The sequence below is a fragment of the Myotis davidii genome, unplaced genomic scaffold (assembly GCF_000327345.1).
Source record: "Myotis davidii unplaced genomic scaffold, ASM32734v1 scaffold76, whole genome shotgun sequence".
Taxonomy (NCBI): Eukaryota; Metazoa; Chordata; class Mammalia; order Chiroptera; family Vespertilionidae; genus Myotis; species Myotis davidii.
In genome coordinates, this window is record NW_006288892.1 from 52,056 (window position 1) to 70,019 (window position 17,964).

General features: G+C 39.1%; 1 long non-coding RNA gene across 1 annotated transcript; it reads right to left on the reverse strand.

Moving 5' to 3' along the window:
• Nucleotides 1-12,519: 12,519 nt before the first annotated feature.
• LOC107182706 lies at nucleotides 12,520-16,751 on the reverse strand. Its single transcript, XR_001513418.1, has 3 exons — nucleotides 16,742-16,751; nucleotides 12,775-12,819; nucleotides 12,520-12,578 (listed from the first exon to the last, which is right to left on the reverse strand). It is a non-coding gene; the product is annotated as an uncharacterized LOC107182706 (long non-coding RNA).
• Between the last annotated feature and the right edge of the window lie 1,213 nt (nucleotides 16,752-17,964).

Genomic DNA, 17,964 nt, shown 5'->3' on the forward strand with positions numbered 1-17,964 from the left:
TGATTGGAGGGTGATGGGGGTCAATGCCTGAGGGCTCCCAGTATGTGAGAGGGGGCAGGCTGGGCTGAGGGACACTCCCCCCCACCCCCACACCCAGTGCATGAATTTCGTGCACCGGGCCCCTAGTGTTTTAATAAACAGCAATCAAATCATTTCATAGCACCTTTTCACTGACCAGGACTTTTAGCCTCCAACCTAAATTACCTCATTTGTACAACAACCGCCTCTGGAGTTTTTATTCCCCACATCTTTTAATAAGGATCCTGGCACTCTCCACTCTGAAAGGATTGTCTAGAAGAGTGGAGTCTTGGGCCTGTGCATTTTGCATTCTATTACAATTGCCTCATGTCACTGAACACTTAGGATTTTAAGAAACATCCCAAAAATTATGCCAAACGTAGGTCAAGAAATGACTAAAACTGACTCTTTAAAATTGTTAAATGTGGTCATTTGTCATCTCCCTAGAACTTGTGAAACAAACTTATTCTATTCCCACATTCAAACCAATGTGTTGGCATTTATAAAGAGAGCTGTATTCCCCCAATACAAAATATGTTTTGAACTTGCTCTCTTTCTGAGTTCTCCTCTGTGAGCTACTGATGACCAGGGTTGGTTAGGAAAAGCTTATCTTCCAAATGTTTTAATCCAAATGTCATTTACAAGGCAATAAACATATGAATAAGTAAGTAGGTATGTAGGTAGGTAGACAGACAAATAGAAATAGAATTTGACTTCTTAAAGAAGATGAATGCATCCATCAGAGTACTGAGACAAAGAAATTACAGATGTTTAAAAGTGATACCTAGTACCAATTCAGAACACTTAATTAATGATGAGAAAATAAATAGGTTAGGTATTCTTTCTGGACATAAACACTTGTAAAAAGTATTTCTAGGGAAGTTCATTTATTTTTAGCATGAACTTTTTCACACTACATAATAAATGCAAATTTGGCCAGTGCCCTCCCCTCTCCAACCACAGCAATGTTGCCCAACAGGGGACCTTTAACATTGTCTGGAGACATTTCTGATTGTCACCCCTGTGTGAGGGAATGCTACTGGCATCTAGTGGGTAGAGGCCACGGATGCTGCTAAACATCCTACAGTTCACAGAAAAATCTTCCATGGTGAAGAGCTTTCTGGTATAAAATGTCAGTGGGGATGAGGTTGCGATATTCTGCATTAAATAAAGCATTTGGGATGTCAGAAGCATATGATGAAAAGGGCGGTAAACAGAAAACAGCAACTGTGCGCTAGCAAAGACAGTGAGGATGTGTGAGAGCGAAAACTGTTGGTGGCAAACACGGAAAGGTTAAGGACACAATTAAACATCTGTGCCATCGCAATCTGATGCCAGTTTCTCAGGTAGCTCGTCATGAAATACTGCATTTGCTCATCACTGTCACCAAATCGGCTTCCATAACTCCAACTCTTTCTCCTAAATGATCACTGTCCACTCTTTCTTGCTTCACTCTTGTCACTCTTCTAACGATCACTAGCCAATGGAGAAAATATAGTAGCTCAGAAGGTTCTCTGCCATTCAAGCGCCGGCCTTTGGAATATTCTCCCACACTCAGTGATATCAGCAGAAGTAAGAATCTTCCAGGCCTTCTCCGCTGGCTCCTAATATCCCCTTCCTGGTGGTACATTTCTGGTTCTCTCCTCTCTCTCAATCTCCACCAGGGAAATTACTTTCATTTTTCTCTGAACATTCTTAAGCACAGAAGGCAAGCATTTGCACTCGACTGTATATTCTTTGATTTACTCTTCCCCAAATCACCACCGACTACCCCTTTTTCTTGTTCTCATATGTCTAAGAGAAAGCAAGACAATTATTACAATATCAATTTTATTCAGTTTTAAGACACTGGCTCTTCTACCCCACTGCAATCATCATCTATATTCTGTTACTCACAGATGGTTTTCCTAACACACTTTTCCCTTCTGAGTAATCTGGCTTGGTTTGAGTTAGTTGTTTCACACTGTTATACAAGCAAGCCAGTTGGTTCTGTTTTCTTTGAACTGTATGCTGTGACCCAATAAACACTTGCCAATCTCTGTTTTAACAGCCTTCAAAGCCATAAAATGGGTTCTGAAGATCCAGAGGTTACCTGGAAGATCTCAAGTGTGTAATTCTTCAGGAAGTGTACAATTTCTTGGGTTTCAAGTGTAGAAAAACAGCGATTTGTCATGTTTCATATTTCTATCAATAGACTTAACTCATGTGGTTTGCGTCTGAGCCACACTGTAAAAAGGAAGTAAAATGTCAAGTTGTTTATTTCTGCATGATTTTCTTATCTCAAAACAGCACTAAGTTTGCTTAATCAGAGCTGTGTTCAATGACATCAGTAGAATTTCTTTGCTGGTCACCACTCTCTTTCCAAAAATGACAAATTCTGGGAAAGGAGGAGTTAAACGTTTTGACAATTGTGTCAAAACAAAATAAAAGGCAAAAGTTAAGTGGAACAGCAGCTCTCTCTTCATGTGAAATAATCTATTCTGATCTCATCTCACATGCCATCTTCTTTTAAAAGCTGTTTCATTATAGATGAAAGGCAAAGATAGGAAGCTCCACAAAAGACACCTAGAAAAAAAAGAATCCCCCTTCCTGATCATAAGCTTTCACTTAGCAACAAGAGGAAACCTGCCTGCTGATTTCAGCAAAGCAACATTGGACTCTGTATTCTCTCCCTATTGTGAGACATCTGATCAAAGTTCTCTATACAAATGGATGTGGACCAGTCAAAGGTTTCTGTTTTATCGAGAAAACTTCAGCCTGATTTCAAAGTCTGGAAGTCATACTTTTTAGAGCATTGGGAATTGTGTGTGTGTATGTGTGTGTGTGTGTTTTAATACCTTTAGAGAGAAAGTAGTGCAGATCTTTGATTTTATTAGGTGTTCAAAATGACTCATTCTGATGCTATACTCTAAGCAGCCAGCCTTTTCTGTGCTCACATGACATAAAATAGCCTGTTCAGCACAAAAATTTTATTCAGACTGAAGTTAATTTGGGAAAAACTCATAAACTTATTTATTATTTATATAGCTTGTATAAAGGTTTGCCCTGCCTTAAAACTTCTTGGACACATGATTATAACATTCACTTGGCAATTAATCATCTGCTCCTTTAGGACATCTTTGTAATTGCTACCTTAGACCTTTATGTAACTTTTCTGCTCTTTACTATTGTTTTAAATATATTTTATTGATTTTTTACAGAGAGGAAGGGAGAGGGATAGAGAGTTAGAAACATCGATGAGAGAGAAACACCAATCAGCTGCTACCTGCACACCTCCTACTGGGGATGTAACCACAACCAAGGTACATGCCCTTGACCGGAATCAAACCTGGGACCCTTCAGTCCATAGGCTGACGCTCTATCCACTGAGCCAAACCGGTTAGGACTACTATTTTTTTAAGTTTCAAGTTTTTGTTACTTGACTTTTGAAGTAAGTTATAATATCTTTTGTGCACTTACACATTTTCACAACAAAGGGAATATAAGCTTCGTGAGGGAGGGAGTTGTGTTTTGTTCACTCTACCAGGGTGCCTAGAAGAATGCCTGACAGACATAAAATATTCAGTAAATGTTTGTTGACTATTTTTCAAATAATCTCATTGTGCCTAAACCTGAGACTAACCCATGACAAAGTCCATGTGATCTATATAGTCACTGTTGATGCAACATGTTGACTTGACTACAGAATTTAGTATTATGTATCATTATTTATTGAGCACTGATACATGCAGGCTTGTTCCCAAACAAGCGTACAGGGTATAGATTATTCCCCAGTTTTACAGGGAGAAAACCAATGCAGAACATACTAGGTAAGGTGCCCCAACTCAAGTACAGCATCTGGATTCAAACAGAGGCCAGTCTGATTTCACAGTTCTGGCCAGGCTTGGGTAGGAAATCACAATTTCACATCTTAAATAATGTTGCATTGGTGAGCACTGTTATCTTTAAGTTAACTTTTTTATTAAAATATTTAATACTCAGTTATATCACATTTCATTTTCAAAATGTTTTAAGCAAAACTTATTAGATCTCTGCTTCATGTCTATGATGTAAGCATTCTGATTTTCATTTGGTCGATAATAAAATTGACACAAAAAGAGAGCACTTTCCTCCAAAATAGAGCTAAGCAGTTTTGGAATTACTATCCTCTAACCTCATTTTCACAATAGCAGGCATATCTCAAAATACACAAGAATAATTAAAACTCATGTTTTTATTAGTTTGCAGCAAAACCAGTGATCCCAAGCTAGAGTTCAATGAAATTCCAACAATAATAAAAATAGCAACAATTGTCATGTTTGAATGCTTACAAGGTGGCAGTTAATAGTCTACCTTTTTGCACACCTGACTTTATTTAATATTTGTGCTAATTATGAGACAAACATGTTTTTATATCATGAATAAAGATCTGACTTAGAAAGTTAAGGTCACAGAACTAGCTTTTGATACAGACATGATTCAAGCTAACATTGTTCTGAATTTTATGTGGATGTGCTTATCTACTGCATTGTACCTCCTCTCTGAGGACTCATTTTCCAGTACAAATCATAAGCCACGAGACAGCTGCTCAAATGTAGAAGGAAGCATGTATGCACCAACAAGTCACTATTACTCGTAGTGTTTATTAAGCACTACCAATGCATAAAAAAGAACGAACAAAAGTATAGTTCCAGGCCATATGCATAAAGAGATTTCAGGGAAAGGAGGGGCCTCTGCAATCTGAAATAATCAGAGACAAAGTCATAGGCAAAGTAGCCTTTGGTTCACTCGGGCTCTGAAGTTATTGAGTTTCTACCATGTTCCAGAATGTCTTCCAATCAGTGATACAACAGTGAATAAATTCAGGTGGGCATATAAAAGAGGGGTAGAATTTGGATAGAGTCAGTGGAGTGGAGAGAGAATTCCAGATGTAGGGAAATGGAGACTAGTAACTGAGTTCAGAATGACGTGCCATATTCTGGGATTGCAAAGAATCAGGATGATCTGCCAAGCTCATATTTACAAGAAGTAGAAAATCAGAATGCACAGACAAGATGTGGTTAGATTACCAACTTGAAAATCAAGCAGAGGAGTTTGACAGGATTGGCAACTGGCGGCTCTTAAAATGAGTTTTTAGGAAGATTTCCCGGATGACAGTAAGAGGCAGTGACCCCCAGAACAGAGACCAGCTATTTATGAAGTGAATTCTAATTTGAGGTGATGATTTGGGGACAGTGTGAACTTGAAAAGAAGAGATAGATGTCAGAGATGCTAAACAGAAAAAAAATAAGATGTCAAGTTTGTTTACCACCAAAAGGAACATCTACCTAGGTACCGGAACTAATGAAACAGCCTAAGTGCCTGATTCATTCCAGAAGTGAAGACAGGATCAGCAATGTTTCTAAGCCAACAGACAAACCTGGAAGCATGCTGGCGAGCAGAGCAACAAACCCACGTGGGGAAGGACACGCAGCAGCAGCAGAGTCTAACTAACTGAGACAGGAGCCACAGGAACTCAGACAACTGGCTATGGGGACCTTATTTCCAGAATGGGAAGGGGATTTTGCTTCCTGATATTTAATACATTTACACAAAGACACATAAAGGTGAAAAACTAAATCACATTCAGTTCAATGTTTGTTAATTGTCTGTTATTACTATATAATGTATTTTAATTAGTTTGTTCTAAAAATTATCTGATACATGGAAAATGTATCTTTGGCATCTTACTAAAAACTATAGATAAATCTCTTACTGTTTCCTACTTTTGTAAAAATATAATACTCCTTCAAAATATTGGCCCATATAACATATTTGTATGTAGCCACATGATTTCAAAGAAGCAAATCAAAATACTGATACAGCTACTTTTAAAACAGTCACAATTATTTATAGCTATTGAAATAATTTTTAATTAATTTCAAAAGTCAAGAGAGATCGCTTAAAAAAGAGAGTGTGTATAGATTTGTTGCACATATAAGATTATTACATAAAGTTTAAAACAAAATGATGATTTAAAAATGTATTGTTTACACAAAAACCAATTAAAATGAGTTAAAAGCTTAAAAATGAATCTGTAAAACATAAAAAAATAAGAGTTTCATGACATTGGTGTTGACAATGATTTTTGGGGGATATGACACCAAAAACATGGGCAACTAAAACAAATATAGACAAGCAAGACTATATCAAACTAAAAAGCTTTTGCGCAACAGAGTAAATGGAAGAAAATATTTTTAAATCATCATAAAAGGGGTTAATGCCCAAACTATATAAAGAATTCCTACAATTCAATAGCATAAAAACAAATACCTGCTTTAAAATAATCAAAGAACTTGAATAAAAATTTCTCCAAAGGAGAAATACAAATGGCCAACCAGTACCTGAAAAGATGCTTGAAATTACTAATCATGAGGGAAATGCATATCAAAACAACATGAGATATCACCTCACACCTGTTAGGATGGCTATTATTAAACACACACACACACACACACACACACACACACACACAAAGTGTTGGTGAATTTGTAGAGAAATTGGAACCCTTGAACACAGTTGGTGGCAATTTAAAATGATAAATGAAAAACAATATTAATGTTTCTCAAAAAATTAAAAAATAGATCTACCATATGAGTCAGCAATTCCACTTACAAATAATTATCCAAAAGAATTGAAATCAGAATCTCAAATAGATATTAGCATTCACATGTTCAATAGCTGAGATGTGGAAATAACTTATATGTCCATTGATGGGTTACTGGGTAAAGGAAATCTATATACTTAATAATGGAGAGTTAGCCTTAATAAAATCCTACTTAATAAAAGCCTAATATGCTAAGTGTCTGGTCATCCAGTTGGCCTTTCAATCAATAAAAGCATTATATGCTAATGATATGCTAAGACTGTTCAATTGCGCGCTATGACATGCACTGACCACCAGGGGACAGTCAACTGGTCGACCAGTCACTATGACATGCACTGATCACCCGGGGGTTAGATCCTCTGACCTGTAGATTAGCTTGCTGATGGGGTCCGGCTGATCAGGACTGAGTAAAATGGGCCAGACATGCTCAGGAGCCCTCCTGTGGTCCCTCCCCATCTAGGCAACCTCCCCAACCCCGATTGTGCACCAGTGAGATCCCTTGGCCTGGCCTGTGCCCTCTTGCAATCTGGAATCCCTTGGGGGATGTTGGAGAGCCCGTTTCAGCCCCACAGTGGAACTACCAGTTGTTATGATGCTCACTGACTACCAGGGGGCTGACACTAAATGCAGGAACTGGCCCCTGGTTATCAGTGTGCTCCCAGCTCAGCCAGAAGCCAGGCTCATTGCTGGCGAGCGCAGTGGCAGTGGCAGGAGCCTCTCCCGCCTCCACAGAAGCACTAAGCTGTCAGTTGGACATCTCTCCAGGGCTCCCAGACTGTGAGAGGGTGCAGGCTGGGCTGAGGGGGGGACCCCCCCCCAGTGCATTTCGTACACCAGGCCTCTAATAAAATAATACATAAAATAAAATCATGCAATATGTGACAACATGGATGAACTTGAGGACATTATGCTAAGTAAAATAAATCAGTCACACAAAAAAACACAAATACACCATAATTCCACTTATTTGAGGTATTTGAAAATAGTCACATTCATAGAAGTAGAAAGTTGAATAATAGTTTCTAGAAGTTGGAAGAAAAGTGAAAGAATAAGTTGTTTAATGGGTATAAAGTATCAGTTAAGCAAGATGAAAAAATTTTAGAGATCTGCTGTACAACATCATGCCTATAGTTAATATTGCACTGTATACTTAAAATTTTGTTAAGAGGGAAGATGTCAGGTTATGTTCTTACCATACAAAAAAGCACATTACACAGTGTTTTATTTATTTTCTTTGAGCAGCAGCAGTAAATAAAGCATCAAAAGTATTTATCATAAGCTAAGAGGAAAAAAAGCAATTACTGGTCAGTTTTTCATCACCTTTTTATCACCATTATTATGTTTTATTGAATTATGTTTTTGATGCAACATAATTGTGCAATGTTCTCACTACTCTGGGCTGCTAAATGAATTCTGTCAAGCTTAATATTCTTGATGGACAACATCTGGATTGGCCAACAGGCATTGACTGGTTATCAATAGCATCAGTTTGCACTATGAAAGTGCACAATCACATGACATACTCAAGTGTAAGGGGTAGTAAGCAACAGAGATCTGCCACTGTATCTAGTTTTTACAGCCTTTTCTGGATTATTACTCAAGTAAATGTTCAGTATTAAATTTCCAGAAATAATATTTATGACCACTTACTAAATTAGCACTATGTGTTTTACATAAAATAGTTATTTTCACATTTATCAATATGGCAACTGAAGACCAGAATGATTGAGAAGTCCAAGTGATGCAGAATTAATATTATATCTAGTATTTGAGTATGAGTTTAATTAATTCTTAAGACCAATTTATTTAATTATTTTTCATTAAAAATAAGAGTAGAATGATAGTCAACATTTCAGTTTAACACTTGAATATAAAGAAAAATCATACTTGGTCCCTCATTAAGTTTTATAGACTAGTTGTACTCTTAAAGATCAGACATTTTTCCTAGCTGGTTTAACTCCATGGATAGAGCATTGGCCTGCTGACCGAAGGGTTCCAGTTTCAATTCTGGTCACTGCATGTATCTCAGTTACAGGCTCAGTCCTGATCAGGGCGAGTGCGGGAAGCAACCAATTCATGTGTTTCTCTCACATCTAGGGATGTTTCTGTCTCACCCTTTCCCTTCCACTCTCTCTAAAAATCCATGGAAAAATACCCTCAGGTGAGGATTAATAAAAAAAAAAAAAGATCAGACATTTTATTAGATTACCATTTGTAGGACCATTTTTATTTTCTTATTCGAAATACTGATCTTAAAAATATGAAAATTATAAATATGAAAAACATTTAGTTAATAATATATTATCATCACATATCAATATTCTTTAAAAAAGTCATCAACTTCTGCCCTAGCCAGCGTGACTCAATCAGTTGGTTAGAGCATGGTCCCATACCCTGAGTTCAATTCCCAACCAGGGCACATCCCCAGGTTGCAGGTTCAGTCCCTGGTCTGGGTGCATACAAGAGGCAGCTAACAGATGTTTCTCTCTTACATCAGTCTTTCTTTCTTTCTTTCTTCTTGGTTGAGAGTTGGAGTCGGAGTGCATACAGGAGGCAACAGATCGATGCTCTCTCTCTCTCTCTTTCTCTCTCTCTCTCTCCCTTCCTTTCTCTTTCTCTCCCTTTCTCTATTGAAATCAATGGAAACTTCCTCAAGTGAGGATTAAAAGTTTTAAAAAAATCAGCAGCTTCCTGAAATATACAGTGTAAACAAAATTGCAGGAAAAAAAATAGGAGTTAAAAAAATAATGCAGTCTAAAGTTGCTGAAAACCCAAATGTGTATCAGGATCACATAATTGACTGGGTAAATTTCTCTGATGGACTTAGATTATTGCCCTGTATCATTTTGGAATTATTTAAGAAACGTACTTAAGAATACTAGTTAAAACCAATTAAATCAGCATCAATGGTCTAACGAGTGCTTTTTTATGTCTAACTTAACCTTATTTAAAATTGAGACTTTCAACGGAATTTCTTGTCAAAGATAAACTTTTGCTTAAACATAGCCATTATGATACAATTTATCTTCTAGTATTGTATGTTTTATTTTGCTTATTTTATTTGTATAGTTCACAGTATCACCTGGCATATATTTCATACAATGATTTGCATACATAATAGATAATATTCTAATTTCTCAATGCCTTATTTGAATTTAAAAAGAAAATGTCACTGTCTTCTCAGCTTTACTGTTCACTATAACTCATGCTGGCAAGAAATTCTGTACTCAGAAAGTAAACCTACTGTGTAAGAGTTTAACAGATATTCCAAACTAGATAATGCAAACAGGCTGGGTTTTAACACTAGTCCACATCAATCTAAGGTAATTGTTTTAAATGCTGTAAATATTCATTTGATACCTTTACCATAGAATAAACAATTTCTTACCACTCTCATTCACTTCTGAGGTTTTCAGAATGCCATAAGGATTTATTTACTTCCTGTTAAACAACAGGGGTCTTTAATCCTGTCAACAGATTATGGAGCTATTTTCTCTTTGAGAGGAAAGAGTAAGGGCTTGGAGAGGGGGGTGGGGGAGGTTGGGAGGGAGCTGGGTGGGTCACAGTCAGTGTGTTGTTTGTGAAATGCTGCCATCTATGGGAGACCTGTGGGCATTACTCACAGGACCCATTCAGCAAAACCGTAGGGCCGGCCAACTGCTACACAACCTGGTTAGCACAGTAAATGAAGCAATCCTTGGTCAATAAACAAGAATAAAAATTTAGGCATTGCCTAAAAAATATGTTTTAGAAACTCCACGCTGGCACTGAAGAAAACAATTAGTTCTACAGCAGTTACTCTGCAGTTTCTCCATCCCAACCTCCATCTCTATGTTTACTTTCATCAAGTGCTCCATGTTTATTAGAACCATACCACCTTCCATACATTGCAAGCAAATATATTAGTTAGGTTAATTAATTTTTTAAAAACACTACCCAGTCTGAATAACTGCATAAAACCAAACATGCAACCTGCTCCTAACCTTCTTGTGTATAATTGAGGTCTGTGAGAACTGTAGCATATTTCCATTCAAAATAATGCAGAGAATGCTGATTTGACAGTTTCTCTGCTCACTAATTTACAGTCCATGCATTAATACCATAATACATTTATTGATAGCACTTAGCCAAGCACTGTCAACAACGTCATTATCTGCCCATGTCAGCCCTAGGGAGCCAATACTGCCATTATTGTCCTATTTCATGAAAGGGCAGATAGAATTTTTAAAAAGTTGAGTCACTTTGCTTAGGATTTATAGATAAGTAAACAATAGAAACAAGCTTTTAACAAATTTCCTTTAAGCTGTAAAGGCTCTTCCAAGCCTTCCTTGTGGTCAAGAACCATGACTTAGATCTTCTTCTTACTTTTTGTTTGCATTTTATATCTATACAAGAGGCCCAGTGCATGAAATTTGTGCACGGGGTGAGGGGAGGTACCTCAGCCCGGCCTGCACCTTCTCCAATCTGGGACCCCTCAGGGGATGTCAACTGCTGTATTAGGCCCAATCCCACACTGGCAGTTGGACATCCTTCTTGTAATTCAGGACCACTGGCTCCTAACCGCTCACCTGCCTGCTTGCCTGATCGCCCCTAACCACTCTGCCTGCCAGGCTGATGCCCCCAACTGCTGGCCTGATGCCCCCAAATATCCCCCCTACTGGCCTGATTGGGGTTGGAGGGCTGATTAGGGGTGGGGCCGGCCATGGGGAGGGGCTGTGTAGGTGGGCTGGCCAGCCACACCCCTGAATGAGGTGGGGGGGTGCCAATCAGGGGCCAGCAGTTTGGGGAGGAGCCATGGGTGGTTGGCTTGCCAGCCCTGCTCCTGATCGTGGTGGGGGGGCAGATCTGGGGTGGGGCCAGTCATAGGCAGCTTCACAAGTTTTATTTGTGGTGCCTGTGCTATGTCTCAAAATACATTCTCTCCCTGCCTGGGACAACGTTGGAGAGGGGGCAGCAAAAAATAGAAGACATCCCTTCCTATTGCACACTGACCCTATATACAGGCTCACCTGGCCTAGGCCAGTAGGATGCTTGGCACATTCTCAGATCCCTGCTCAGAGGCTGGAGGGGTGACTGGTGGCAGCACATATGAGAGGGGACCTCTGGGTGGCCACTCTGGTCCTGGCTACTGGTCCTGGCACTTTCTGGTCCTCGGTTCCTTCTTGGTCCTGCCTGCAGCCCTGGTCCCCCTACCTGGCTCAGCCTCCCGTCTCCACCCTGGCCTCAGATGGCCCCCTTGGCTCCTGGGGGCTCTGTCCTCCCCTCACAGCCTGGAGGTCCCAAGGGGAAGTTATGGCTTCTCAGACACTCCCCAGCATTCCTGTCACTCATGTTCTCATAGGGTAAGGGGTGCGTGTGGCAGAAGCAGCTGTATAAATGCGGGTGCAGGGGCAAATCCTCTGGGGTCACTTGGACAGTTTGCTGATGAGCGGATCAGGGCCGCCTTCTCCTCCTTGAGGCACTGGTTGTCAGCCGGGAGGTTGGACAGGCCCTTCAGCTCCTCTTCCAGCTCAGCGGACTTGCGCTCCAGGGCCCTGCGCTCAAATCTCTCCAGCTCCAGGAGGGCCGGCCTCTCTGCAAAGCGCTCCTGCCTCTGTGTGGTGGGCTCCAGCTCCACCTTGAGCTGCCCCAGCAACAGTGTGGTCTGGGTCAGGGCCTCACGAAGTCTCTAGTTCTCAATGCGCAGCTTTGCATAGAGCTTCCTGAAGCCTCCCTAGGGCTCTTCGGATTCGGGCTGGGGTTCTGGGTTTAAGTCCTGCTGCCTCTGGAGGGGAAGGGCTGGATTCTGGGCTGATGATGACTGGCTTCACCTCCTCCCCCTTCGCAGGCCCTCTCCTCTCCTTGCCAATTCTGCCTGCTCCCTGGAGGCCTGTGGTCCCTGTCCCTGCCCACCAGGTGCCTCTGCTCTCTGGTCAGGGCCATCAGAATTCTCAACCTCATGGGCTCCGGGCTGCCAGGAAGGGTCCAGGTTCTCTGTGGCCTGCTCTTGATGGGGATGGGAGAGTCTGAGGCAGGCCGGCAGGGGGGAGGGGCTTCGAGGTTGGCCGATGGCCCCACCCCCGATCAGTGGTTTGATGGCTACAGTGGATGTCACAGAGACTAGCCCCATCAGAACCATAAGAATTCTCAACCCCACGGACTCGGGGCTGCCAGGAAGGGACCAGGCTCTGTGTGCCCTGCTCTTTATCAGGATGGGAGAGTCCTATCAGGGGCAGGCTGGCATGGGGGGAGGGACTGCGAGGTTGGCTAAAGGCCCTAACCCCTGATAGGTGGTTTGATAGCTACACGGGGCTTCATAGGGACCGGCCCAATCAGGGCCAACTTCTGTGGGTTTGTGTCTCCCCTGGCTTTGGCTCCAGAAGCCCAGCACTGGCCCTGGGGCTCAGGCTGTGGTCTGGACCCCCTTCAGGCTTGTCTCCCCTCTGGCTCCAGCCCCAGCAGCCGAGCACCGCTGCAGGGGTGGGGCCCGGATCCCCCTGATGGGTTGTTCTCTCCAGCTCTGGACTGTGCCTGCATGTTGTTCTCTCAGGCTCAGGGTGAGCCAGGTCCCTCCTCCTGAACTGGTCACGACCATTATAACATCCTGACCTAATTTGCATATTACTTATTTTTATATATACTGTATATATAGGTGGTTTGGGGCAATTCATTTAACTTTCTTTTGACTCAGTATTCTCATTTTTACAACAAGTATGTATTTATTTGTTGCTTTCCAACTTTAAATCATATGACTCGTTTTCCTTAAGAAATTAAAGAATCACAGATTTTCATTTGGATAGAACTCTGAAGATTCTTTAATTCTTTAATTCAACTCTCTTATTTTTAACATGAAAGAGCTTAGCTACTGGGAAAAAAAATCAAATAGTTGAGAGGCACTGTCCCTGAGGTACCATTTCCTGTGCATTAGTACCTTTAAGGGGCTCAGTTCCAGTAGGCTCCAGGCCTCTGGCTCTTACCAGGCCAGGTGAGTCAAGAAATAGAGAACAAAGAGGAATCCTTGAGTGCCTTCAATAGGCAAAGTGGTAACATAGTATTGGTTAAACATCTAGTATAGACTAGGAAGGAACCAGGAACCACCAGAGCAGCAGTTCTCAACCTAAGGATCGAACGACCCTTTACAGGGGGTCGCCTAAGACCATTGGAAAACACATATATAGTTACATATTGTTTTTGTGATTAATCACTATGCTTTAATTATGTTCAATTTGAAACAATGAAATCGGGGGTCACAACATGAGGAACTGTATTAAAGGGTCGCGGCATTAGGAAGGTTGAGAACCACCGCACTAGACAGATAAGGCATTCTTGGGGATGAGGCTTGGAGTCCAGAAAGCTGGGCTCTGTATGGGATAACAAGCTGGCCACTGGGAGAAACAAGCAAGCATGTCTGCAAACTATTGCCTTGCTGGTGAGAAGCATATTACTTTTCCATTATGATTTATACATCCTTGGGAGCCCACAACATGACTTAGTATAACAGTTTTGTCATTAGTAGAACTTAGAAAACGTGTCAAATGAATGAATGAATTCCATATATAAGACAATGCTGAAAATTTTATTACCTCACAAGTATTAATGATGATAATGATATTAATAACAATGAAAATAGTAATAATTATTTAAAGTGAAATCTCAGAAAGATATTTGAATGGAAACTTAAAAAAAAACACTCACATACCTAGACACATCTTAATCAAATAGCTAAAATCAAAGATGGAGAGAAAATATAAATGACAACTGGCAATTACTATGATTTTGGCCAGGTGATAAAAATAAATGATAAATACAAACTAACAAAATAAAACCATGTATCTGCACTCCAAGGTGGCCAAATATTCTGAGAAAATTTTCTCAAATAATCAACTTCTGTTCCAAAATTCACATTCTTGACCTATTTACTCTTTGTTCCTAAGAGAAATCTTCCTAAGCAGAGAAAAGCATTCTCCAGCCAGGTGTGCTTCATGCTTCACACCTCTCCCCGAGCCGTCTCTTTGGTAGCTTACACGGTTCTAGTCTCACTTATGGAACCCGTCTCTAGATCATAAATCTGCTCATGCCATTCCGTTTCTAAAGCCTTTGACAGCTTCCGTGATCGCCAGAATCTCCTTCAGACAGCACATGGGACGTTCTCTGAAACGGCTAAGTGGTCCCAGCCTTTCCCTTCAGGCCACCCTTCCAGGCAGTCTCCTCAGAGCAACCCCCTTGCCATAAGCTAGACCCCAGTCATGTTTACATGAACTAGTTGAAGTTTTTAAATAACCCCAAACTCTTCCATTCCTGTGCACACACTCATGCTCATATAAGATTTGGTCAGATTAAATATGATAACATCTGTAAAGCACTCAGAATAATACTTGGGCTATAATAAATATGAATTTCTAAATTTTGTATAATTTTGTAATTGTTTACTGACTTGTATATATATTTTTTCTCTAGAATATTGTTCTTCCCTCTATTGCATCTGTCACAAATTGGCTCTCAAAAATAGTTTTTGATTGAAAGATAAAATCTGAATATCCATCAATAAGAGGTTCAGAAGTACAGTTTAAACTCTTATGAATTATTATTTCTTTAATATATAATGTTACAAGTGAATTATATTTCAATAAAATGTAAAAAAAAGGTAGTCAATAAGCAATGATATTATTCTAAGTGCATATGGTTGAATGTAAAATATGTAAGTTTGATAACATCTGTACATACAATATTAGTTCATTATTTAGGACTATGCATAAAAGGAAATCAACTGGAAGGAATTAAACTTGACTAATAATGGCTTTAGGTCTCAGCTCATGTTTTACTGAACTTAAATATGAATTACTTTTTTTCTCTTTCCTAATGCATCTGTTTTGCACCTGTTGGTTTTATAATAAAAACAAATAGAACTAAATATAATTTTTAAATATTGTGAAAAATAATATATTTCACTCCTAGCATTTCAATCGCAGCCTTTCAAAAATCTCTTTTATCTGATGGCTAGAATACCACAGCTACCTACTTTTTTTTTCTCCGACCTCTCTGATTACTCCTTCTCATATTCTTTAGTTGGTAAATCCAATCATCACAATTGCTTAATGCTGGCACATCTCAGATATCGATCTTTAGGCCTCTTCTGTATATCTACATTTACTTCTTTTCTTATGGCTTTAAATATTGATATAATAACTCCCAAATTTACATACTCAGCTAAGACCTCTCTCCTGACTCCAGGCTTATACATTCAACTGAATACTCATTATAGCTACTTGAATCCCTAAAAGACATCTTGGATTTAACATATTTAAAATTTTAATGATCTATTAAAATGATCTAATTTTAATAGATCATTTCCTATTCCACCATCATGGTCTGCATTTTTGTAGTCTTCCCCATTCATCCATTTTTCTCAAGCAACATATTAATACTATTTGTTTTTTACGTTAATACTCAAGCTATTGTCTCAAGAACAAAATAACTTGAAAATCAGCTCATTTCTAAAGACAAGTATGAGGTTATGAGCTCACACCTACTGAACTCTCTAATGTGACAATAGAATTATAACTCACATGTGGAGATGTTTCTGGGAAAGATAAAGAAATGTTTTTCAGAAAAAGGTATTTATTACCTTAAATGTTCTGTACAAAGGCTTTTCAGAGCCCTTCTTGGAGTGGGGCTGGAGCGTGAAAAGGGGCTTTGCAGAGGCCAACTATTATTTGAGCACCTAGACTTTATGAGACATAGTTTTCTTACTACTGGGAAAAAATGATGAAGCATACCAAGCTCTTGCCTTCATAGAGCTTATATGCTAGTGAGGAAGAAAGCCAATAATCAAATAACAAAATGATTCTAGTTTATAATATGCAGTAAAAATGCATGAAGATGATATTATTTAGTTACCACTGAGGATGAACACTTTGAGTCCAGACCTAAATATTTCATCAGAAATTTAAATTTGTTTTTCATAAGACAATTCAAAATACAGTCGAATTCACCTGCATTGCTTGATAGGTTGTAACAACCCAACTAGTTTGCCATTGGTGATGAAAATATTAAACTATAAAGGCGCGATGCACAAAAATTCATGCAAGAGCAAGCTTTCCTTTCCCCGGTTGCCGGCACTGGCTTCTCTCTGGCACCCGGGACTGGGGCTTCCCTCCCGCCCGGCTGCCGGCAGCCACCAGGGACCCTGGCTGGCTTCCCTCTGGCCTGGCTTGGTCAGGAAGGACGTCCAGAATGACATCGGAAGATGTCTGGTCTAATTAGCATATTATGCTTTTATTATTATAGATGAGCTTTCCAGATTTTAGATTTGCCAGTTTAAAACATAGTTATGTAAAATACTTTTGTATTTTTCTATAGTGCAGTAATTTTTGCCTCTAACTCAAACTCGTCTGAGCTCTATTAGCTCAGATGATACTACTGAGATCTGGCAACCATTTCATTGAAATATTTGGATGAAACACAAAATTGTTTTATTTAGCTGAGGAGTAACTTTCATTTTATTTGATTTAGTAGAAATATTGGTCAACCAACCTCAGAGCATTATGATAACAATATATAGAGTTGAGACATTGAAAAAAAGATAATTTTTAAAGCATTTTGCTTAACAAAGCATTTATCTCAGGACTCTGAATTCAGAATATTAGGTTAGGCATTTAAGATAGACTTTTTGATTTAAACTTCTAAACATTGTGCATTTTCTATTTTGTGTCCTATTTAAATGACAAAGGACAGCTCAAACACCAGAAGAAGAAAAATTAGAGAAATACATGAAAAGTATAATTGCAAAATCTGGAAACATATATTATTTATCTATCTATATCTATCTATCTATCTATCTATCTATCTATCTATCTATCTTTATCCCTGCATTAACTAGTACACATAAATATGTACACAACATACTATTTGTAATGTTAATTTTTAAGCACCTACTATATTTATGCCGCACTGTTATAGACAATTGAGATGTATCAATGAACAAAACAATCCTTGCTCTCATGAAGTTAACATTAAGGGAGAAAACAGATAGTAATAAACATACATAATAAATACATTATTTAACATATTTGGTGATAACTGAAATAAAAAAGAAAATTATAACAGGAAAGGAAGATCAGGACTGCTGATATAAATGAGGGGGTACATTTTCAAACAGGGTGAATAAGATAATATCAGTGTGAGTTATGCAGCTAAAAATATTGAATGTGTCACTTTTGTGTGATATGAATATATATATATATATGTATATATATATATATATATGTATATATATCACTCTCTCCACATTTCTATTGATTTTTTCCATATTAGCCATGGTAATCTCTTTATTTTTTTTCTGA